This window comes from Pinus tabuliformis, chromosome Q (assembly GCF_031772625.1).
Source record: "Pinus tabuliformis cultivar Carrire ecotype Pingquan chromosome Q, CPIR1, whole genome shotgun sequence".
Taxonomy (NCBI): domain Eukaryota; kingdom Viridiplantae; phylum Streptophyta; class Pinopsida; order Pinales; family Pinaceae; genus Pinus; species Pinus tabuliformis.
The window spans coordinates 1,135,405,650-1,135,432,232 of record NC_142296.1 but is presented as its reverse complement, the minus strand read 5'-3'; the positions used below and the strand labels follow the sequence as shown (position 1 = coordinate 1,135,432,232).

Sequence of the window (26,583 nt, the reverse complement as noted above, 5' to 3'; positions counted from 1 at the left end):
TCTGAAACCACCTGACTGTTACATCTTTATAAATTATTCCAAAAAAAATTATAGACAAGAACACAAACAAATAATTGTTTTGAAAATGGCGGAAAATGAAGAGGAAAAGAAACCTTAGCGGAGCTCTGATGGTCATCGATAATGGAGTTATTGTGGCACTACTGGCAGGCACCTGACGGTAAGGGTTAACCTCCACGGCTCGCCGGACTCCGTTCAACCTTACCTCCTTCCCGTGGGTTCTCTAGCGTTTTCCGTTCCTATGGTCCTCCCGCCTTCCTCGTAGTTCATAACCACCATCGACTATTTTCCTATCGGTTGCAATGGACCTGGACGAGGTGGACTATACCGAGGACCCCAATCCCCATGAGGTCATTTGGTCTCACCATCACACTGTGTTGGGCTCTGGTCCTTTTACCGTATCTTTGTGACCTCTGTCAACTCCTAGCTCTGCACTGGACTGACTTGGGCCATATGTGCCCCATCCTCCACCCTCTGTCAACATCGAAGATGCCTCCGACTTGGACTGCCCACCGCTTTCCCTGGCTACCTTGAATCTCCTCGGTACCTACCGGCAACCATCGCCCACTTTCAACGCACCACTGCCCCGTCTACCCACATCTCCACCCCGCCCTACAACCCTTCCTCCTCTAGCATCCCCCCTCCTAGGACTACTACCTACCCTATCCCTGCACTATCCGGTAGCACCCTTAATCTTGGTGGCCCATCTCCCAGCACCCCTATCTGTTTTGGATGCTTCAGCTCCCCAGTCCCAAACCCTAAATCGACCCCATCCACCCCACATACGGTTAACCAGGGCATACGAGGACATCTTTGGGACTCTACGATGGCTCGCAGATCTGACAAGCTAAAGAAAGGAAGGTGCCTAAAAGCTGTCGACAGGGACATCAACCTATCCTTGGGCGAAGACCTCTCGATGGGGGAAGTTGTTGATATAGCCAAGAAGGTCTTGGTGGGCCGAGTTCGGGGGCGAAACTATACTGTGGAGAGACTTCGTCTCTGGACCTCGGAGATTTGGGGTTCTTTACTCAAAGAATTACCCACCATTCAGGTGCTTGTGCGAGGATGGTTTGCCCTTCATTTCCACAGGGAAGAGTACACGGACTGGATACTCTCTAGATTCTGGCATATCGAATTAGCCCCTGTTCTGCTGAAAAGATGGGATGCCTTATTTGATCCTGAGAGGGAACAGATGGGAGTTGTGCCGATTTGGGTTCGATTACCAGGTCTTCCAATGCAATACTGGACTCCAATCGTTTTTAAGCGCATAGGCAATGTTATCACCCCAAGAAACTCTCCTAGGTTGTATCTCGAAGATGCGTAGGAACATATAAATTCAACTTATCGTTGCAAATGGAAATGGAAGAAATGGTGCTTGTCCAAGCCAGATAACCACTTCTACTTTGCTTGACTCCAGACATGAGTGAACACCCCCAGACTTCAAGGCTTTAGACCACCAACTACTCACTGTTTTAAGATCGGGTGAATATGGAGAACTCAGAATACTGACCACACCAGCAAATGCACAAGACCATGTGATGGCCGGCTGCAACTAGTAAAGAAGTTTGCAAATCTAATCTCTTAGTGCACAGACAGGATGACAGTTCTCTGGTACTAGAGGAAGAGAAACCTGAATCACTCATTCAATGATACATACAAGACTTTAACACGGAGATAGGATGACAACTACTCTAGTGCTAAACATCAAGAGTTCAGGAATACAACATATCAGGCACAGCTTAGAGGAGAAGAGAAATGGAAAGTGAACAATTAACATCAAAAGAAGCTTGTATTAGCTAAAAATGAAGACGAGATGCTGCAAGTATCAAAATAGTTACAGTCTCCAGAAGTTGGACCTTACACCAAAATATCAACCATCAACCCTGATTACATCTTGTTTCTGGGTATATATAGAGTCTCATTACAAAGGCACCTAGCCATTCTAGATATGAAAGAGTCATAATTGACCACCAACCGCATTTAGTTGCCTGATGGCACTTCTGAGTGCGTTTGCTTGATTTAGTGGATGAATCTGATCTTTTCTTGTGCTCGGTTGTCCTCTCAGGTAGCTGGAGTGCTTGTAAAACTGGGAAGTGATAATTAATGAGAAATAATCACGTTATGATCAATAAAGTAAAATTAGTTGTTGGGAGTAGGTTGCTTGAGCAATATCTTAGACATTCAGCTAAATAGGTCACAAAGTTTATCATTATGAACATTAATGTAGGAAAGATGCACCTTTTTGGTTGTGCAGAAAAAATAAATTTATAATTCAAAACCGTAGAAATTTTATCATGTATATTGAGAATGTTTATGTTTAGATTTAATAACAAGGTTCCAAGTCATTATGACAAAAATTTTCCAATTATTGAAGACAAACTCAATTAATTATCAATTTAATAATAAAAAATAATTTCCATTTTTTTCCTTATTACTTTATAAAAGGGATATTGTGTCCTTATTCAGTTCGTGGAAGGCAGGGAATATGATTCTCAATACGACTTAAATGAGCATTTTGCTATTGAATATGGCACTGAATGAGCTAGAATTCCTTGTGTTTTCCAATATTTTTGTTGCCAACTCCAAAATTCTTGCAAAGGTGGACGTTAAAGCTTTTGCCAAGAGATTTTTTATCATCCAGAAAAGGTAAAGGGTCTGTTGGACCTGGGTGTATCAACCTTTGGTATCGGGGTCAGGGATGAGATCCTGCCATTCATTTAGCTCCAGTTCATGATCTGTTGCCTGTTACTTCAATTCATTGTCCCAACCCGAAATAATATAATCAACCTGTTGGTGTGCATTAGTTAGATAAGGCCAAGTTGCTTCCAAGATTAAATCATTGTTATTTCTACGACCCCGATTTCGGGTGGTTTGAGGTTGAGCTTGAGTTCTTCCACAACCACAACCCTGGCCTTGGCTATGACCTTGACCACCCCTTCCATTTCTCCCTTGGGACGAAAGAGTGAGGAGAAAGAACATTAGGGAAAATATTGGACTTGAGGGATGCACTTTGGAGGGAAAGTAAATGTGGTAGATGCACTGACAAGCCAATAGACTACAAACTCAAAGAGTTAGAGACCAAACCAACCGTGAGATACTGAATGAAAATTCATTATATGGCAATATACCTAAATGTCTTTGTGTTAAGGGGAGAAATCTCCTTGAGAATTAAACAAACTCTACTACGAGTGATGCCTTGCCAAAGGCTATCGAAATAAAGCGCAGGAGTTTGTTGGTAAGGAAACATAACACAAAGAGGTAAAGGGACTAGGCTAGGAGGGATTGGTCCTTCAACTTGCTTGGTTGTTATTAGGCAATATGTAAAGCTTTTTCCCCTTCATGATTTGATAATTCCATGCCCTTTAGCGCAAATCAACAACAGAAAGAACATTCCCAAACACCTCCTAAGTTTCCCATAGAATACATCGGGATCAACACTATATTTAATGACATCATCAATTTTCTTCAGTGCTTTCATTATGGAGTGAATGTGAAGAGATGATCGTATGCTCAAATGAGGGTTTGCGCAAAGCTGATTCAATGCCATTTGCAAACTCTCCTTGATTTGATGAATTCAGTGACGCGTCGTGTAAGCCAACCTCAAGTGGATACAACTACCCAACTTTTTGATCCTCTTCACTCGTGCCCAACATAACAGTGTGAAATTATCACAATCTAAAAATTTGAAAGTATGTATAGTCTACTATAAGGGGGGCTTCTAATGCCCCCACAACTTGCCATGACGGGGGCTCTTAACGCCCCCAAAAGTTAGTACGAGGGGGGTTCCCAACATCCCCAAACATTGTTACAAGGCGGTTTTAGACCACCCTAATAAGTTGCTACAAGGGGGGTTGTAAGCCGCCCTTGTAGGTTGCTACGAGGGGGGTTTTAAATTGCCCCCATAGGTCAATTTTCAATGGGGTTTCAAATCGCCCCCAAAAGTGAATATTTGGAGGCTATTTACAACCAACCTTGAAAGATGACTTTTGAGGGCTATTGCAATCACCCCTAAAAGTCACTTTTTGGGGCTGGTTCATATCTCTTAAAAGACCTTTTTGTTTGTCCTCACAACACCCTTAGGCTAGCCCACCTGAAGGACCCTCACACCTAATTGACCCAACTTTTGGGGCTTCCCCCTGACGAAGCCAAGGAGAATTGAACCAACGCCTCATAACAGAGGGCCAATGACTTGCCAGGGGGGCTTCAACCAACCATTTGGGCTACCCATCAACGCTATCTCTTCAAATACCTTCCCTAAAAGGCTTGACATTTAGAGGTGATGCTTTGAAGAGGGGGGGTTGTCGTGGCGGAAAAAGTCGTTTGTGCGGACACAACTGACCTCCCTAGGAGTCTAAACTCTCTAGCGACAAACAAGACAAAATGGAGTGATCTTTCTCTAAATATACCTTTTAAAACATGAAAACTACAAGTGTTTAGGCTTACCTTATTCCAAAACGCGGTTGTTGTAGTCCGTCCTTGCCGATCCGGATGAGCTCCTCCTTCAAGTCAATTCCTGCAACCACAAACAATCAAACAATTACCAAGCACTTGCATTTCATATAATAAAACATATATTCAACATGCAGACCAAGGAACACATGAAATAACTCATTAACACAAGCTATTGAGAAAAATAAACCAGTTTGTATTAATAACGAAACAAAGAAACTCTTACAACCTGGCCTTGGTGTTGTGCAAGTTCCTCCCAGGGTCCATCAAGGGTTTTCCTCTACTTTGACAAAGCTCACCCACTTCCAAGTAGAATCAAGCAAAGACAATCTCTCCTCACAAGGTTCTAAATGGGAGTCCTAATTCCTGCAGCATTTACCCAAAGAAAATGTATAGCTCCAACCTCTCCTCCCTCTGGCTCAATGTATTTATTTATAGTGCTGTAAAGAGGTTATTCAGGTCCACCATCAATGGGATAATCCCCCTCTTTGGGTGGGATAGCTCCCTTATTGATGGGATAAGTTCCCCCTTAATAGAGATACATGAACCAACTGGAGGCGCATCCAAATCATCAAACCGACCTCTAGAAAGTTCTAGAAGTAACCACAAGTAACTTTTTTAAGATGAAACTCGCGCATTTTGCCTTTTCCAGAAGGACGCACCTGTCCCTTAACATACAGAGCGTCCAAGGACGCACCTTTTGTGAACATGGTCAGCGTCCCCGCAGGTGAGGCTAGAGAGAACCTGCGACCCCAGAGATAAACATATTTTTTACAAGACTTTCTCTCTTCTTTGAGTTTGAGATGGATAACAGAGGCATAAGACTTGCCTAAGAGGGTAGCATGACTGTTGATTTGAGCCATACTAACTGTAAGTGGTCATGGTGACATTTTTTAGTGTAACAGATTGCCCCCTAAAGTGCGAAGCCTGGAATAGATTTAGGGTTTTGTAATTCTAGGAAGGGTGAAGCGCTTTATCATTTCAAGGATTGTCTTGTGGATGGCCTGGTTGGAACCTGCAATTTTCAACACAAAATACATGGATAAGATTATATCATCACTGAGGTAGGCATTCCCATACTCAGATTCAAAACTTTAACTAATGGACTAACTATTCTGATACAGGAATGATCTTGCAGTACATCATTTTTATAGACTTTTGTAGACACAGTATGGACGCAGCCATCTGTTTATGATTAGTCTACATAGATAATGAATACAAAACTCCTCGCAGCCTGGATGGTAGAAACTAGATCCAGGGTCTTCACTTCTACTTCCCGAATTGGTACGATTCTAGCCATGTGATTAAATGATTCGATGTCGAACATGTTAGAAACCACTTGATTACCAGTCGATGATGTAAACTGTTAACAAGCGTGAGAGAAACCACCAGTAATGTCAATGGTTCTCAAAGTACCAAGCACAACCCGTGAAATGTGAATAGATGTTTTGATGTCGAACACTTCACGGAATCCTTTGATCGAAAGTCAATGATGTAAACTGACGTCAAAGGCGAGAAACCTGCCATTGATGCATGCAGACTTCAAGGTGCTGTCGATTCCTAAGTCATCTTTCTAGATAATGTGTCGATGTCGATAGAAAGCGACCCGTTGCAGGCAAGCCCGCAACACGAAATCATTGTTCAAGTTGAAGAAATGTTGCTGTAAGGACTGACTCAGGGATGGTCAAATGGATGACAAGTATTTTGCAGATGAAAGTTTTTGCTTGCAGACCTCTTGAACACATAACGACACGACAGATGGCTTGGTGACGAATAACTTAAAGTTAATCCCCGAAACCCGGTTAAAGACTTTCAAAGTGGTTTGGTCAACTGTGAGGTAAAAGATTTCCCAACCCAAGTGAATGAAAAGTGTCGTGTTCAAGAGTGGTAATAAAGTTTCTTTTGAGATAAAAGGTAACAAATAGGCTCATTCTTCTCTCTTTTCCCCCACCATTTCTGGTAAGTACCTCTTTATTTTTAACAAGCTTGAGGAGGATAACATATGCTTGATTATAAGCTCATCCTTCGGACGAGTCCAACCTAGTTTAAATTCGAACCCTAGGAAGGAGTGGTTCGTTCCTGTTTGTAATTGAACAGGTCCTTTACTGTAAAAGTTTAACGAGCCCAGTATAGGAGAAACTCGGCGTTTTTCAATTTTAGAGAGTCTGAAAAACTTAAGGAAACTCCACGTTGAACTTTTTCGTAAATTTGTGTCCCTCAAGCCCGAAAAAGTATAAAATAATACCTGGGGGAACCGCTTGATCTTGCGACCAAGGAGTACTTTCATAATAGTGTCATCGACCTGAAAAGTAAAAAGCGATCAAGGACACGTCGTTTTATTTCCTTATCGAGTTTGAAACGACAAAAACCCGGCAATCTTTTCCTGATTTTACGGTCAGAAAAGAGCTAAAAGGGGACCGTCTTTTAATTCCGTTTTAACGAGTGTAAAAGAAACGCTCGGCAGTCTTTTCATGTTTTAGGAGTCAGAAAAGGGCTTAAAAGATGACTCTGATATTTTATTTGTGAAAAAATTACAATTTCCCTTGAAATCCCTTTGTCCTGCACAAAAGCGACACATTACTCATACCTGTTTAAAATAGGCAAAAATACATCGAAAAACATCTTTTCATGGTAAAAAATGAACTAATTCATCCAAAAAACCTATAAAAAGACCTTTTACCATATCATTTTTACCGTTTGACTTTGGAGGTTGAAAAAGGAGCTTTTGACAAGAAACTTCCCGTGGTCGCTGCGGAAAATCTGACCGTCGGAATCGAACGCCGTCTCATCCAGGTATTTTACACATCCTACTCTGCATTTCTATCCGTTTAGAATTAATTTTTAGGTCTTAGTTTCATTTTTTGGGGGGGTTTTGGTTTTGGAATGCGCCTCTCGGCGGACGCAGGTGCCCTTCGGGTGACCTGCGTCCCCCGACTTTTTCTCATACGGGAAAACGGTCGGAAGACGCAGCCCGCCTTCAGGCCAGCTGCGTCCGGGCGCCCTGTGCTACAAAGCCGGGGTGCGTCTTCCGAGAAGTGCGCATTTCAAAACCCCAACTCCCTCAAAAAACCACCAAAAATTCCTAAATCAATTTCTAATTGCTATTTTTGATATGCAGGGCATTAATCATGTTAGACTGGAGAGAAAGAGAGCATGTAGAGGAAGATGAAGCTGCAATAAATCACCAACCTTCTCTGGATGCCCTAAGAGCATGCGGATTATACAAATATTGGACCATACCGGGCATGAGGGGCCAGGTAAGATTCTTGGAATGGCTGGTTGAGCGATGGAACGTTCAAGAACAATGCTTTTACATAGGAGGGCACCAGCTCGAGATAGAGCCCTCGGATGTATACTTTCTCACTGGCTTGCCGAACAGAGGTGAGCAACTCAGTCTTGCGGGGACTAGGCCGGGTGGCCAATCCCTTGATAGTCTCCGCGAGGATTGGTGCACACGTGGGGCTCACCATTCAAAAGGCATAGAGATAAAACACATCACTCTACCGGAACTCAAAGTCATAGCGTTCACGGTTACCAGAATTTGCGGCGCGGCCGCTTTACACATTGCTTCCGGATCCCAAATGCGGATGGCAATTGACTGTTACCAAGGCACCATTTTCAACTGGTGTGAAGCTGTGTCGGCTCATATGAAGAGCCAACTGACCAAGGCAAAGAACGGACGACTAAAGACTTTTGGATATGGGCCTATAGTCGTGAGCTTTGCCTTGGAGAGAGTTCCAATGTTGATCCCTCAGCAACTCACTGTTGATATCTTGGGTCCTCGGCAGCCAAAGCTGATACGATGGGTTGCGGTGATGGCCCGGCATCCTGACGAGGGTGCGACAGTGGTTCGATTCTCAGATAGTTACTTTCACTGGTTAGAGGACCAGGTTTTTTCGATACAGGACTTTCCGTATGCCGGAATGGATTTCAGAGGTGATCCGGACATGGTTCTTCCACAGGGAGAACAATGGGACGACAGAGGTACTTTTATTTTCACAAGTTTTCTAATTATGTATTTTTTATTTTTCATATATATCGTCTCAAAACTAACAGTAAAACTTTTCAAAATGCAGATGTTGGTCCACAGCGTCCAGCCAACCTCCGGCCTTTTGATAGACTACATCCAGCTGCACCGGTACCGGCCCCACAGGACGCGGCTGCAGACGTACTAGCTGAGTTGGAGCATGATCTAGAGCGTCTCACGGCAGACATACCTGAGACTACTATGGACGACATTCCTATCAGACTTCAGCGTTTTGTAGTCGCGGTCCCTGGACCGTTTAGGAGATTTTTGCGTAAGGTAGCCCGCGCAGTGGTGTCATACAGAGAGCACCACCAGTGATTGACTAGTCACTTTTGTAGTCACATGTGACATTTTGACTTTTTGTACTATCATTTTGCCGATCATAAGGTGTTTTCAACCTATGATCGAAGACGATGTATATATTTTTTGACACACTTCTATCTATATATATCACTATTACCGGCTTATCTTGTTTAACATATGTGATGAAATGTTTTTAAATTTACTTGCATGATTATCGTAAATGTCTGTCCAACATTCGAGAAGCAATTGCATCTGCTAATGTATTCAAAGACCTTGGAATATGTTGATATTCAATGTAATCAAATTCACGTTCCAAGAGACGCACTCTCAAAAACAACCTTAATAACACAGGATTCCTAATGGCATAAACTCTATTAAGCTGTAATACAACAAGTTCAGAATCTAACCTCACTGTCAAACGTCGAATTCCAAATGAAATAGATTCGGATAATAATTCAATCACTGCACTGTATTCTGCAATGTTGTTCGTTGTTTGACCGAGGCTTACCCCATGCATAGAAACTAACTCGTCAGAGGGCGAATAGATAACCCAAGCTGCGGAAGAGATGTTCCGTGTACTACGACAAGCACCATCAGCAAATCCAATATATGTTTGGAGAGGCGTCGACATCTGCAATATCAAGAGTAAAACCAAGATAAGCCAGAATAACGACGAAAAACCACACTCTCTAAGCTAAGCACACTGACTAAACTAACACACTTGCTAGCTAGAAAGAAAATCTAACCTATCTAAAAATTTCTCCATTCCCATCATTTAAGCATAATACCTCTTTAAGTAAAGTCCATTTCTGGGTTTACCCAAAGAGTCCCCATCAAAGTCAACTAGCTCATAAGCCCCTTTTGCTAGCTTTCGCTTTACAATGTAGGGCCCATGCCACATGGGAACGAATTTTCCGGCACCTAGCTTATCGTTAGCTTGATCATATAATAGTACTAGGTCTCCTTCCGAAAAACTTCGAGGGGTTACATTTCTATCATACTGAGCTTTCATTCGTTTCGCGTGAGTCTCGATTGCCAATGTAGCGTCACGTCGAGTCTCATCTAATTTAGCCAAGTACAATAAACGTGTCTCCTCTTCGGAAGTAGCTGGAAGTAATTCGACAGCCATTTGAAGTGATGGGATTTCGCATTCAATGGGTAACACAGCTTCTAAGCCATAAACTAGCTGGAAAGGAGTGAACCCTGTTGAATTTTTCACTGAGGTTCGGTATGCCCATAGTGCTGAAAATAACATGTTGTGCCAATTCGACCGATGAACACCAATGGTTCGTCGGATCATGGTAACTAGAACTTTGTTGATAGACTCAACCAAACCGTTGGCTTGCGGATAATAAGGAGTAGAGCTATCGTGGCGCAAACCAAGCTGGCTTGTAAGCTCAGTCATCATGACATTTCGAAAATGGCTCCCATGGTCAGTAATGATTGCTTGTGGGACACCAAACCTAGTTATGATATGATTGAATACGAAAACTGCAGCTGTTTTGCCGCTTGCGTCGAATGTAGGCATCGCCTCGGCCCACTTAGTAAAATAATCAACCGCAAGGATGATATACGCATGCCCCCCGGCCGAGTGAGGGTTACAAGTAATAAAGTCGATACCCCATTTGGCGAATGGACCAACGGCAATTATAGGGTGGAGAGGAGCAGGTGGAGCGCGCATCTTGCGATCAAACACTTGACAGTTGTGGCACTTCCTGACTGCAATGATACAATCTTTAAACATAGACGGCCAGAAATAACCAGCGCGCAACACCTTCTGAGCTGTGGCATACCCAGACATATGACCGCCACATGCTCCAGAGTGACAATCATTCAAAACTCTCTCAGCCTCTTCGTGAGTTAAACAACGTCGAAAAACTAAGTCTGCCCCCCGGCGATAAAGTGTATCTCCAATAATTTTGTATGGCTGGGATTGAAACCGAATTTTTCGACGTTCTGCTTTGGAAGCTTCAGGCCGAAAGGTTTGGGTTTGGAGATAAATGATTATATCCCCGTACCACGGATCTACAGTACTGATAAGAAACAAAGATTCGTCCGCAATGGACTCCTCTGCCACAGTCTCTGTGTCAGCACTCGGGAAATCACACATCAATTCCGCAAAAACTAAGGATTTCTTAGACTTGGACTTCTCGAACTCCAAGTCGAACTCTTGCAGGATAACAATCCATTTAGAGTACTTGCCCCCTAGCAGTTGTTTTGTCAAAATATAAATCATAGGGTTGCAATCCGAAATAACTGTAGTTTTGCGGAGAAGAATGTAGTGACGGAAACGCTGGACAGCTTGAACGGCTGCCAGGGCCAATTTCTCCACATGCGAATATTTTAGCTCAGTTGGATTCAAGGTCCTACTAAGATAATATATCACATGCTCCGCTCCGAATTCATCTTCTTGAACTAACACCATTCCAATGGTGGAATGCGAAGCTGCGAGGTATAAGAAGTAGTCTTGGTTGTAGTTGGGAGGATGCAATAACGGTGCATGGGTCAACGCGTGTTTAAGTGCATCAAAAGATTGTTGGGCAATCTCGTCCCAAAAGAATTGTGCGTTCTGTTTCAACAACCGTGTAAAACCTTTAGTGACCTCGGCGTAGTTTGGGATGAATCGGCGTAAAAAGTTCGCTTTCCCTTGCAAACTTTGGAGTTGGCGCAAACTCGAAGGAGGAGGCAATTTGATGATAGCCTCGACTTTCGAGGGATCGACGCGAATGCCGGCTTTTGAAACAACAAATCCCAGCAATCGACCTGTTTCTATACAGAAAACACACTTGTGGGGATTCAACCGAATTCGATAATGCCTACACCTCATAAAGATTGCTCGTAGGTGGACAAGGTGATCAGCTCGATGTAAAGAATGAGCAGGCAAATCATCGAGATAGGGTTGCACAATGTGCTTGATATCATGAAATGCATAAGACATCGCCCGTTGAAAAGTGGCCCCGGCATTCTTAAGCCCAAAAGGTAACTTGCAATAAGCAAATGTCCCCCATGGACAAATGAATGCCGTTTTTGGTTGGTCGGCAGGTAGAATATTGATTTGATTATAGCCCGAAAAACCATCCATGAAGGAAAACATTTCACTTCCGGCACAATCATCAATAATTTGATCGATATAAGGCGTAGGATAGTTGTCTTTTGGACAAGCTCGATTTATATCCCTATAGTCGATACAGATTCTTATTGTTCCTTGTTTCTTGTTGACCGGAACAATATTCGATACCCAATCCGTTAAGGGGATCGGATAAATGAAACCTGCTTTCAACAGCTTTTCGACTTCTGCTTTAATCGCAGCCGCTTTTCGAGGGTGAATTTGACGCAACCGTTGCCGGACGGGTTTAGCATCCGGGTAGGTCTTTATTTCATGAATAACAATGGCAGGATCAATTCCTGGCATTTCCTCGTAAGACCAGGCAAACACGTCGCGGAATTCTTGGAATAGGGCCTTGTAAGTTTGGATTTCTTCTTCAGTACATGCGGCACCTATATGAATGTTTTCCTCGATTCCGGGCTTCACTGAAATATCAATGGGAATAGTACGAGAAATATTCCCTAAATTCAGCTCTGAATCAGAATGTTTCGTTGGATCCTGAGCGTCTTTGACATATTCAGCGGTAAAGATAGATGAAAAATCATTTTCAAATGCATCATCCTTAGGTAAAAACGAAGATCTGTGATGGAGATCTTCCCATGGTAGATCGTCTACACTTAGGATTTCGCGAAGTTGTTCGTCAGATGACACGACTTCGGGAAACGTTATCCGTTCTAAGGGTGAGGTGAAAAGTGACTCTTCACTGACCACATTCATTTGGTCGACTTCGGTTGAATGAAAGTCAGTAAAAGACATGAGAGCTTCATAAGCAATTTCATATGGACTCAAAGGCATAACATCACCGAGTGAGTCTATCTCAGAGTCAGATGGGACGAACCAAGGATCATCATAAATAATGTTTTCTGATGTAATCATATGAATGGTTGCAAACGAAGGATCTGCGCTGAGTGGAGGGAGAGGAAAAGTTCCCAGTAAACCGGAATCCTTAACTAAACCTACACCAACATCCCTATAAGGGATTGTCGTTTTACCAACATGCTGGATACTCTCTGAAGAGGCTGGATCGGATGAAAAGTATGTCAGCTGATCAATAGTCACGATCTTACCGTTATGTGGAAATTTAATTACTCTGAAGACCGATGAAACGACCGCTGTCATAGCATATGACCAACTTCGACCCAAAAGAAGGTTGTAGTCTAGAGGGGCATCAACCACTTCCACATCCAGACTAACGGTTTTACCTTCAACCCCTATAGGCAATTCTTGTAGAATACCAAACGGACGGAACCCACGGCCATCAAAGGCCTTAAGGATGGTGGGGGATTGGTTCAACGAAGGAGAACCAAGCGATCTCCAACATTGAATCGACATAATACACGTAGAAGCTCCCTCATCAATCACAGTCCGATGAATAGGCCTGTTTTTGACTATCACTGGAATTTGGAAAGCCATTTGATGGGGGAGACGTGGTGTACTATTTTCTAGATCAAAGATCATTAGGTTCGGGTCCTGAACATCGACAGCTCCGATAGCCGACAAAAGCAATTTCCGTTGTGCTGGACATGATTGCAGCACTTCGAGTGCCGACATTGCTGAAGGTGAAACAGCTAAGTCCTCAACAATGTTGTAATTCTGGGCTGCTCTCGCATGTGGATTGAAAGCAGACCTTCGAAGTACACCCTTGGCGGGCGGCTTAATCACTAAGTCTGGGTTAGGTTTTTCGATCTGTAGTGGATCGGAACCAGGAGCTGAGGTTGATGGGTTAGAGTGAGAAGATTCTGCTTCCTTGCCATCAACAGGAGCCTTACTACCATAATCTTGCGATCGAGTCGCAATCCTCACATGAGACATCATCAAAATGGGTTCTTCACTGGCATTCGAAGAAGAACCTATCATCTTATTCTCCTGCTCTGGAAATGGATTTTTTAACACAGCAGGAGTGGGAGAACCTTTGACTATTTTTACAACCTCGGCCCGATGAGGGCAATCTCTCGTAAAATGATCCTCTTCACAAATAAGACAAGGATATCGAGGTTTTCGTTTTTCGTCATTGGTTTCCGACTTTTCAGTTTTCTCCTTTGGAGCCTTGTCTGCTTTAGCCTTCTTCTTTCCTTTCTTCTTTCCACCGTTTTTTGATTTGGCCGTAGATGACTCTACAGCGTGAATGTCGGCGGTAAGTTCAGGAGGAGAAGACTCTCCTGTCGGAGAATCTGGCAAAGTGATTATTGGAGTATTGGAGGCCTTGGAAGACTTCTTCTTACTCTTCGTAGTCACGATACCAATCATACCATCAGCGGCATGAGATCCCGAAGGAGCAGCAGCGATTTGATTCGACTTTGGAAGATCCGGAATCTTCTCGTGTAACGTACCCGACTGAGTGTAAACTAAGTCAAGGTATTGTGCCTGAGCAATGACTTGCTCCTCAGTAACTACTCCGGCCTTAGCGACATCTTCAGTAATCTTCGGTAATAATGATTTGACAAACCATTCAGCTAAGATTTGGTCCGGGATAAAAACTTTCACTAATCGCCTTCGACGTCTCCACTCATGAATGTGATCAGAAATATACGTGGACGTCGATTGTTTTAGTGAAGTTAATAACTCCGTGCCGTTATCGTATCTGACCGGCAACTGAAAGTGAGTTAAGAACGAGGTAGCTAACTGGCTAAAGTTGTAAAAAGAGGCCCGTGGTAACTCAATGTACCACTTGGCCGCGAGACCAATGAGTGTACGCTGGAAAAGACGTAAGCGGATGGAATCATCTGAGATAGAATTCGAAGCACACCAGAGGTGGTAAGTCATCACATGATTGGACGGATCCTCTCCAGACTTACCTTCGAACTTGGGTATATCACTGGGCAACTTATTTGGCATTGGCGGCCAGAACTGAAGATATTGAATTGGATCGTTCGTTAGGCGCGTCAAGTCGGGTAAATCTAAAGTTGCAATAAACGGTAACTGCCGGTTAGGATCTCTAAAACTCTGAGTCACAATACCAGCCCCAGGAGGAGGATATCCAGGATAACTAGGAACAGGAGTCGCATTTGGGATATTATATCCTCCTGGAAAACCAGGATTAACCGGACCGTACTGGGGTTGTTGAGGTTGTTGATAAGTGTACCCAGGATACGGTTGATACTGGTAAACCGGTTGTTGGACAGCTTGCCCAGGTTGGTACTGTCCCTGGTACGGAGGTTGAACAAATTGAGGTTGAGTAGTCACAACCGTACTTATACCAGGCTGACCTACAGGCATCTGGACCGTGGTTTGAATCGTAGATCCAGACAACGGTAAAGATGTCTGAGGTGCGGTAACAGGGACAGTAGAAACTGGAGCCGTCGATACTCCAGAAGTAAGTATGGTAGATGTAGCGGTAGTTGCAGCAGCCGTTTGAGATGGAGTACTAGGTGCAATTGCCGGCTGAGTAACTACCGAAGCTACAGAAGCTTGAACATTGGGCTGGACAGGTTGCGGTTGCTGGGTTGGACCAGAAACTACGGGTTGTCCAGCTTGAGGAAGCATTTGTACACTTGGCTGCAACACCTGTTGACCCTTTGAGGGATCCCACACTAACATTCCAGGGTACTGACCCGTAACAGGTTGAGGGTACTGAGATCCATAACCAGATTGAGGGTAGGATTGATAATTGTAAGGTGCAGTTCCCATACTTGGAACATATGACTGACCTTGAGGCGGTTGATAACCTTGACTTGAGTATTGACCTTGAGGTTGATAACCTTGAGGTAAATACTGATACTGGGGTTGACCTTGACCTTGAGGTTGGTATCCTTGAGGTTGATAACTTTGGGGTTGATACCCTTGAGGTTGCCATCCTTGAGGTTGATATTGATACTGAGGTTGACCTTGGGGTACATATTGAGGCTGAGGTTGACCTTGAGGTAAGTATTGCACCATAGGTACATACTGACTTTGAGGTTGCCCCCCAGACACAATTTGTGTACCTTGAGGTTGCCCCCCAGGCGTTAACTGCGGTTGCCCCACAGGCGGTAATTGGCCACCTTGAGGTTGGGAAACGGGAACTGAACCTGACATCATGTAAATGTCTCCTACACCCAATGGTTTATTACCACTGTTTCCAGCAAATAACCCATGATCAATGGGTTGAGGAGATGCCCCCGCAAAGGTACCAGAAAGTGACTGATACCCAGTGGGGACAGAAGGACCGCCGTGTAAAAAAGATTCAGGACTTTGTGTAAACACGGACGACTGACCAGACATATTTACGGAGTATGAATACCTCCGGTGGAAAAGGAGTACGAAGGTTGTCTAAAAAATTGGTTAACGCAAGGTAAAGAAGTACTTCTAGGAGGACTGTAAAAGATGGATTCACGCTCCCTTAGATCAATAGTAAGTTGACCTTCAAGGTGAGAGACACCTATATCTTCTTCTGGAGCAAGTTCTTCTATAGCAATCAAACCAGAAGGTAGATTTTCGGTGATAATTCTTTCTATTCTCGGTGAATCAGGGACACTAGAAGTTGGAGTAACAGGTTCGGAAATTTCAGGTTCTTCGCCTGTTTCACTGGCAGATGAAAAACTACCAGCAAGCTCGGAAACTGTAACAGTTTCGGGATTGTAACCTGTTTCTAAACTTTGGTAATCTGGATGGACTACCAAGGAAGATTCTCCTTCTTCAGGTGAACCTACTCTACTGTCACTAGGAGGAGTTACAAGGACCTTTAACCCTTCTAAATTACCCGGGTCGTCTCGAGGAGGGGATCCCCTAAGTCTACGGGATCTTCTCAACAATTCGGCCACAGAAACAACTTCAGGAGACTGGCCCCGAAGTCTACGGGACTGTCTCGGTAATTCCGCCACAATTAAAGATTTTTAACTACAACACACGAAAACAAAGTAAAAATTTCAAATCAAACCACCTAAAGTCTTCTAAAGAAGCAAACAAATTTGAAGCACACGCCTAAATAATCTAGAGCGTCAAACCACACACAAACAGTAGTCTTCCGGACCAAAAGCGCTAGTTGGTGATTAGGCCCAACCTCGCAGGATTCAGTACAGAAATGGCGGGTGGAACAGTTACCCCGGCAACCTGCTTAATGAATAGACCGGCACAAGTTCCTCCACTTTAACCGTCTCGAAGTGAAGTGAACCCCCCGGAAAATCCAAGTGAGTATAACCGACGTCTGCTCCAGGTACAGTGGGACCTTCCCTCCACCGTCACCTCGGTAGAACCCTAAAGATTATGGTCACTAAAGTTACCAATCACAACAATTACACCTGGGGGAACAGTCTAAACTCTGACAGCACGCAAGGGCAGAGTAGCAAGCTCCAATCCCCTTACCGGCTCCTTGACAACAATCCAAGGTTTACCGATAAGTGACCCCTGGCTCCTCGACAATGGTTAATCCGAGGTTTACCGTTTGTAATACGTACTGTCTGGCGTCGTTCCCAACGAGGGAGGAATGATCCCCTCACTGGTTCGGACACGAGCTCGTGCTTCTCCTTTAAGAGGAGCTTTCCCAGAGTATAACTGAAACAATTGGATTTAATCTACTCAAGATAAACTATCTGTTTGGTTTTGTAGTCTTGGAGAGTTAAGTACTCACCTACTCCAAGACCCTAGCCTAAGCTATGTTGGTGTTTCAGAGCCCTAGAAAAATAAAAATTACTAGATTGATTTTAATTTAAGCGTTACTTTTAAGGTTGTTTCTTAAGTCAAAAGGTGATGGAAGTGAAACCAGTGGTGTGTTGACTCGACTCGAAACCACTACAAAATGCACCTAGGATGATTTACCCACTACTTTACTTTTTCGATGAATTGCTTAACTAAAAAGTTGAGAGAATGCAATCTTTATAAAAGCAACTTCTTAATTGAAGACAATCAAAGAAACAATTCGTTTGTCTTTTCCAAGCATAAAAAACATGACCGCTCTTTACATGCACGAAAAAACTCTTTTTCTCTTTCAAAAACAAAAAGCTACTTGAAACAAGACTTTTAAAGAAGATGTTTTTGTATTTTTCTTTTAATAAAGCAAATAAATCTAATATAACCAAAAATCAATCTTAACAACTATTAAAATCTATGAAAATGCACTCATAAGCAAACTAAAAGGTAAATTTACTCTAAGCAATCTTAACGAGGCCAAAACCAACAATGATTATTCTAAGGTGTTTTACTTGATCACAATCAAATCAAGGACTAGCTTATTGCAGAACCAAAAACTAGTCAAAACAAAACTCTAATCTTTTTGTTCTTTTGTAAAATGGAAATCAACACTTTATAAACAAGTAATTCAAAATTTGACCCAAAACAACTTAAATGGCAAGCTGCTCACACAAGGAGACTTTACGACAGGCCCGACTTCTAAGAAGGCTGACTAACCAGAGAGATCTAAGGCTGGACAACTTTCTACCGTCAAAGTCACTACAGGACCTATTGAAAAATCAAACCCTAGGCCTAAACTTCGTTGAAATCCACTAAAACACTCAAAGCTCACAAAACAAGTCTAGGTGAAAATTCTTGACAGGGTACTAAAGGATCTGGGTAGAAAATACTAAGAAAAATCAAAATCTAAAAGCAATTAAAGCAAAAAATGGACTTTTCCTAAATTTTACAGGAAGACGCAGGCAACCCGTTATAACAGGTGCGGGCCCGCTCTGTGCAAACGGCAACAGCGCGTCCAAAGACGCACTGTGCAGTACTCAGAGGGTGCGTCCTTCTGGAAAAGTTGAGAAAAACCAAATCTAACTAAATCTGAAGCTAAGCCACCCAAATACTAATTCTCACAGTCAAAAATCAGAAAATAAAAGTGATTTTCACAGAGCAAAGTTCACACAAAGGAAAAGACTCTCTCATTAATGGATTCCCCAGCGGAGTCGCCAATTTGTCGTGGCGGAAAAAGTCGTTTGTGCGGACACAACTGACCTCCCTAGGAGTCTAAACTCTCTAGCGACAAACAAGACAAAATGGAGTGATCTTTCTCTAAATATACCTTTTAAAACATGAAAACTACAAGTGTTTAGGCTTACCTTATTCCAAAACGCGGTTGTTGTAGTCCGTCCTTGCCGATCCGGATGAGCTCCTCCTTCAAGTCAATTCCTGCAACCACAAACAATCAAACAATTACCAAGCACTTGCATTTCATATAATAAAACATATATTCAACATGCAGACCAAGGAACACATGAAATAACTCATTAACACAAGCTATTGAGAAAAATAAACCAGTTTGTATTAATAACGAAACAAAGAAACTCTTACAACCTGGCCTTGGTGTTGTGCAAGTTCCTCCCAGGGTCCATCAAGGGTTTTCCTCTACTTTGACAAAGCTCACCCACTTCCAAGTAGAATCAAGCAAAGACAATCTCTCCTCACAAGGTTCTAAATGGGAGTCCTAATTCCTGCAGCATTTACCCAAAGAAAATGTATAGCTCCAACCTCTCCTCCCTCTGGCTCAATGTCTTTATTTATAGTGCTGTAAAGAGGTTATTCAGGTCCACCATCAATGGGATAATCCCCCTCTTTGGGTGGGATAGCTCCCTTATTGATGGGATAAGTTCCCCCTTAATAGAGATACATGAACCAACTGGAGGCGCATCCAAATCATCAAACCGACCTCTAGAAAGTTCTAGAAGTAACCACAAGTAACTTTTTTAAGATGAAACTCGCGCATTTTGCCTTTTACAGAAGGACGCACCTGTCCCTTAACATACAGAGCGTCCAAGGACGCACCTTTTGTGAACATGGTCAGCGTCCCCGCAGGTGAGGCTAGAGAGAACCTGCGACCCCAGAGATAAACATATTTTTTACAAGACTTTCTCTCTTCTTTGAGTTTGAGATGGATAACAGAGGCATAAGACTTGCCTAAGAGGGTAGCATGACTGTTGATTTGAGCCATACTAACTGTAAGTGGTCATGGTGACATTTTTTAGTGTAACAGGGGTCTAAAAAATTGCACCCAAAAGTCACTTTTCAAGTTTGGAAACCCCTTTGAAAAGTGACAGATTTGGGGGCAATTCATCTCTCTTAAAAAAACGCCCCTAAAAGGCTTGACTTTTAGAGGTGATGCTTTTAGGGGCCGCTAGGGGGTGGGGTGAGTGAGGGTTTAAAAAACTACAGCTAATGCTAAAATCGGTTATAATTCCCACTTTTGGAGGCAGCGTATAGCCCCCCCGGCCCCCCCAAAAAGTATTTTTTGTAGTACTGGGAGTTATCATTTTTGTCTCCAGAAGTCATTCTTTTTTAATGATTAACTATGCTTTGCTTCTTTCTAGGATCTCCTCTCAAGAACATGTTTCAACCAATTCTCAAGTTCGTTCTTCAAATTACTTTTTAATTATTTTTGAGATTTATACTTCTCTAATCTTCTATAAGAAAAGGACTTTCATTTTATACTGGCAAGGTGATTCCTTGAGTTAGAGGAAAGGAATATCCTTCCCTCACTAGTAAAGGGATTTCCTTGTAGAAAAGGAAAATGATTTCCTTTATTGAGAGAGCTACAGAATTTTCCTTATCAACGCCAATTGCATTACCAGCGTATGCATCGTCAACATAAATAACACATAAATGATCATAACTTGAAGAGTTTCTTTGAATTCACTTACCTCAAGCTTCTATGAAGAGGAACTATCAAGGCAAGTGAGGGAACCCAATCTTAAGTTCTCTTAAGAAACAATAATCCCCTAATTGACAAGTCAATCTAGAAAGTAACCCTACCCAAATAATAAAGGCCTCTATCTTTTCTTGATTAACCATGATGCCTATTGATGTAGTGACGATATCAAGAAATTGTGTCATTCCCACCACTAAACGACTGAATGAGCTTTGTAGTGAGAGCAAGGTCATCTATAAAATTCACATTAAGCACTTTCTCCCCATAAAGGAGGGGAATGCCTCAAAATGTTTGTTATAAATAAGAAATCTTAAAGGAGAAATAATAACGCATCACTACAATACCACATAAATATGGGGAAAATGGTTTGGATCATTCATGAAATTGCATGTGGGGTTTGGTCTAGGGTTTGTACTGGTTCTGTATGCTGATTCAACCCCTTTTATGGTATATAGGCTGGAAGATCATTTGCAATGTCGACCAAATTCGAGTGCCAGAGTAACTGGGTAAAGGGATTGAACTTTTATATGAAAAGGCCATGGATCCTAGCTAGTCTTCACGGTGGGGTTATTCAGTTATGGCTGTTATCACCTAGATTGACCTGACGCTGAAGGGAGGCAATTCTAGGGTAACCACAAACCAAGCTTAGCCTAGTAGCTAGCCCTACTAGGCCAGGAGAGGGCTCTATCCGTAAGGATCTCAGTCAAGATGACTGGATCATGTAAAGGATTTTAGGCTAGGTATAGCATGAAAGTTTTTGATTGAATTTGTTGGTGTTTTGCTGGATCAGATGGAGCTTGGCAGTTTAGGTCTGGGAAATTAGGTCATTAATGCGGGGTGTTCTATGTGGAAAGGTAGGAATAGGCTTTAGCACTTTAGGCTTAATGGTGTGAGGTGTTTAACACTGATGAGGAGCTAAGGAGGGCATGTGACAATCATGGATCCTTCTCAAACAATAGAAAACATGAAATATTGAATGATTTCCCAAGGCAGAGCACTGTTACAATGGATTCTACCCTAACATTCAATAAGAAGCAATGAAATGAATGATGGCATACATAAAACATGTAAACAAATGATTACAAAAGAAGAATCTGTGCTAAAACTCCATACCACAGAGGTCCCATAAAAATAGTTGCAAATCTTATTAATCTTCTTACCAAACTGCTTACAATGATTTACAATCAAGCTCTGAGCATCCAAGTGAGTCCAACCCACACACTGACTAATAAAATACATGATATAGACCCCCAAACAACTAATCCTAGCCTCAGGGGTCGAATTCCATGAGAGGAGGAGTCAGTTGCACAAAAAATTGAGCAGACAGCTGAAGACTAGGATGTTGAAACTGAAACATTCCTAGTATGAAGCAAACAGATTCATTCATCTCATTTAAGCTTTTCATCTAATGTATCTACCCTAGGTTAATGAAATCATGATTTTACATTACATTAGTGAAAATATTAAAATCCCATAGGTGAAAAGCGAAAAACCAAAGAAACAGTGAAAAATTGGGATGCTTGTCAAGTGCGCAGTGCCTCTCCTAGATAAATGCGCAGCGCCGACTTCAAATCAACTTTTGAGTGCCTTTTTGATGTCAAAATTGGGCATGGAATAGCTCATTGGAAATCTCGTCACGTCTACTTTCCAGAACATCTTGAATTTTTCAATTTGGAGCTCATTTGCCATGTAAAAAGCCCAATCTCCCAAGACTAGTCAAAATGAGCAGAATGAGGCTGCCAAAATGAAGAGTGTTGTTTCAGTCAACTTTTGGAGGTCTTCCTCAACTCAAAATTGAGCTCATGATAGCTCAATGGAAATATTTCGGTGTCTAGTTATCATTTGACTCATCAAGAAAGTCATTTGGTCACTCCAGCTAGGAGAAAGCTTGATTTTCCCAAAGTCACTCCAGAAGTGCAGCAACTCTCCCGAGGCAAATGATGTTTTGGACATTTCTCCCGAACCACGAGACCTGTGTAAAAACTGAAGGAGGTTTTTCTTCTTGAGTCTGTGATGGGAAAAAACCTTTCTCACTTTATTCAAATTCATCTTTTCTTGCTCAGAAACATCATTTGAATAAAACCTATCCCGATGTGTGGAACAGGGGATTTGTAGAAATGAAGGGAAATGAAGGAGATGAGGGGCCTCTAATTTCTTGAGAAAATTTTGGGAAGTAGGGAGGGATGTTAGGAAGCAGGGGAAAGTAGAATTTCAAATATTGAGTGAGGGGAAGGGGTCTAAAAGGGCAAAACACAGGCCTAACCTAGAAAAGTGTTAAATTGTAGCAATAGGCTAGGGTTTGTGGGAAAATGATGAATTTGAGGGATATAAGTGATGGGAAGTGTTTAGGAAGGTATATTAAGGATAAGGAGAGGTGTATGAACATTAGGATACAAGTTTTGTTGATGATTTGACCATCCAAGAAAAATTACCTTCAAAACCCGAGAGAGAAATGAGCCTTATTTAAGCACAACTGAAGCACAAACAAGGTGTAAAATGACCCATTGGAACTTGAAATAATGATGACAACTGAATGATCACACACTCAGCCGAATGGTGACATGGACCAGTGATTGGAAAACTTTGGAAGGAGTGAAAACAATCCTAGACCTAATACCTAGTGACCAAATTTTACACGAAGACTCACTGAAATGACAAAAATTTGATTTGGACACCCCAAGACCACTTTATAAGAGCATATTTGATCACTGGTGGAAGACTGCAAACACTGACACTAACAATGGCATTATCAAATGGGAACATTGATAGATTTGATGAGCATGATGGGTTGATTAGAGGAGTACATTTTCACAAGGCTTAGTCGTGTTTGTGTCTGTAGGTAAGCCAACTGGCTTGGATATTTATTGCATGTTTTGTGGTCCATGTGAACCTCTTTTTTTATGTATTTAAGAGATTGAGCAGCACTTTGAAACTGATCACCAAGGTTCATTTTTCAGTAGTTCCATCAATTGGATGATTGATATGGGTTTCAATGGATACATTTTTATATCCTGGAATGGTGGGTGTCTAACACCTTGGTGACATGGAGAGGGTTTTGAACACATTGGTGTTGTGAGAGTCCCTCATGTATTTTGACAAAAATTTTATGGATCAACTAGGAGATTACCTTTACTTGCTCTGTATTGTAAAATGTCTAGAAATTACACATGTCTAGTGGCAAGTTTTGTAGTGGTGTCAATTGGGTCTAGCTTGGGTGGTTGGGAAGAAAATGTTATCTTTCCCTGTTTGTGAGTCAATTGTTGTTTGGAGCTCTTCTTCATGAGCTATGAGGAATAGAGTCAATTTTTGTTTGGAGCTATGAGGAATATCTCAGTCTCACTACCGGACGGAGGGTGGGGTGAGAAATTACACGCAAGGAAAAAGGTTGTAAGGTAATCAAACTGGTATACCTAGTTTAAAACCTTCTGAATGGGTGGGGATTGGGCCAGATGACAAGTCCTTGGTGATTTTGGCAGGCTTAGAAATGCCTCTCATAGTGCAGCCACTTAGCTAAAGGAGAGCTGCAAGAAAAAATCCCACCCTCTCCCATCCAAGGAACAAAGTTATTTTAGAATTGGTAAGTTTAGTGAAGCTTCCCAGCCATGTAGCTTCTTATGTAGATATTGTGCATGTATATTTAGGACATCTAAAGAGTAGTGCCTTCGATTGTAAATGATATTAACTGCAAGTCATCTGACATAACAGTAAAAAATACAATTATGAAAAGTTGTTATAACTCCAATTTACTTGTTAATGTTACAGGGAATGTCTTTAAGATCAATATATGGAACTACAATATGCACCGCTGTCTATATCCGGAGAGTTAAGTTCCACAATGAGTATCCTTAGATTGTCAGTGCCAATGACGAACAAACAATAACAATATGGAACTGGAAATCTTGAACTTGTATCTGACCTTACTGGCAACATTTTTTGTGTAATGTGCGTTTCTTTTCATCCCAAAGAAGATTTGGTCATTTGAAGCCCCTTGGATCAGACTGATTGTGTATGGGATATTTGTGCTCCGAGGAGGAAAACCATCTGCTGATGATATTAAGGTTAACACAAATGAACACAGATATTTTTGGAGAGGGTGATGTTGTTGTCAAATATGTTTTGGAATGTCATGACCATGGAGTGAACTGGGCTGCTGCTTTTCATCCCAGCTTGCCATTGATTGTGTTAGGAGCAAATGGTCACCAAGCAGATTGAATGGCATGCAAATTCAATTGCTTGGTGAAGTTATATCTATTTCATTAGAGATATATTAACATTTTTTTTGTTTTTTATTACTCCTCTTTCTTGAGTAGCATCTCAGTTTGCATGTAATTCATTTGTGAAAAGTTAGTTTGTTTTGTTCTCGAATACCAAGGCCTGACAAGTTGGATAATTTAAGAGGGCATGTGAAAAGTTTGTAGATAATTTGTTTGTGAAAAGTTAGTTTTGTTCTCAGAGATCAAGGCCTGGGAAGTTGAATACTTTAGGAGGGCACATGAAAAATTTGTAGATAATTCATTTGTGAAAAGTTAGTATGTTTTTTGTTCTCGGGTACCAAGCTTGGGAAGTTGGATATTTTAACTTTTAAGAGGGCATGTGAACTATATGTCTCGTGTGATGTTCCATCCATGCCACGAAATTATTGTTAACATTTAGAAGATAAAAGTATCTGAGTTTGAGATGTATCCAAGTATTGTAGAGGTGTCCAAACATTTCGTAGAGACCATGATTGCTTCTGGATCCTTGTAGCACATCTTGATCTGAATCTTCTTGTTGCTGGGCATGACCATGGGATGATTGTTTTCAAGTTAGAAAGAGAAAGATCTACTTTTGTTGTTTATGAGGGCACCCTATACTGCAACAATGACCATTTTTTATTTGCTCATCAATTTGCAACTCAAAAATACTCTCAACTTATACAGATAAGAAGGGCTGGATCCATGAATTGGATCAAGGATGATGATCATTGTTGTTTAGCCCCATGGAGAATGTTGTCCTAATACGTTTGGATGTTGATGGTGGGTGATATGAACTTATTCTTGGGCCTTTTTTGCATGCAATCAATCGGCAGTCACTGACATGAGTCATAACCAAGTGATAAAAATCGCAGAAATAAGGTGATCAAGAAGTCTAGTTGTCCAGTAACTGTGGATACAATTTTCTGTGTAGGAACATAAAACTTTCTTCTTGGGCCAGAAGATAGTGATGGGATAGAAGAGTGACACAATGCAGGAAGAAAAGACAGCAACCTTGGTTTGCAACAGAGGATTGTACCTGGGGACCTCCATATTCCATTTGTTAAATACATTTAGTCAGATGACATGGAAAATGTAGCCTTGCTGAGCAAGCATGCAATCATCATTGGAAGCAAGGAGCTTGTACATTGTTCTCTGCATAAGATTATTTGTGTTAAAACTTAAGAGTGGTGCTCGGGGTGACAATTGTGCTTTGTTGTCTTCCAAACAGAAACGGTGGCCTTATTGGAACACTTGATGTTCAAGTATGTATAATGAAGGTGTCTGAGAATTCTGTCAATTGCATGAATGAGTTGGAAATAACTGTGTCATACAGATTGATGCATGAGTATATATTCAAGCTGGCACTGATAAAAAGGAAGTATGACAATGTTATGAGCATGATTAGGAACTGATTTGTGGACAGGCAGTGATTGCTTAGCTGCATCTGAAGGGCTTCCCAGAAGTGGCTCTTCACTTTTTCAAAGACGAGAAGGCATGATTTAACTTAGCAGTGTAGGGTGAAGCTATTCAAATTGATGTTGCTTCTGCAAAACAGAGAGATGTTAAGGTCACTGGTATACACTTGGAACTGAGGCCCTTTGGTAAGGAAATGCTGCCATTGTTGAATATGCTTACCAAAGATTAAAAAATGTTGAAAGGCTTTCATTTTGTATCTTTTCATGGACAATATTGATAAGTTTTTGAAGATGTTGGGGATTGTATAAATATAAAATGATGTTATGGGTCAGTTCACAATGCCCATATGTGAGTGCAGTAGTTCATGGGCTTACAGAGATTGCTGATATGCTTGTACTTAGTAGTTAGGTGGCAATCTGCCCACTCTGCCATCTGGACCCACAATCATCACTTATTGTGTCTCCTCCATCAATTTGTC

At 41.9% G+C, this 26,583-nt stretch overlaps 1 pseudogene; it reads left to right on the top strand.

Moving 5' to 3' along the window:
- Positions 1 to 844: 844 nt before the first annotated feature.
- LOC149223549 (coatomer subunit alpha-2-like) lies at positions 845 to 26,491 on the top strand (annotated as a pseudogene).
- Positions 26,492 to 26,583: the final 92 nt, after the last annotated feature.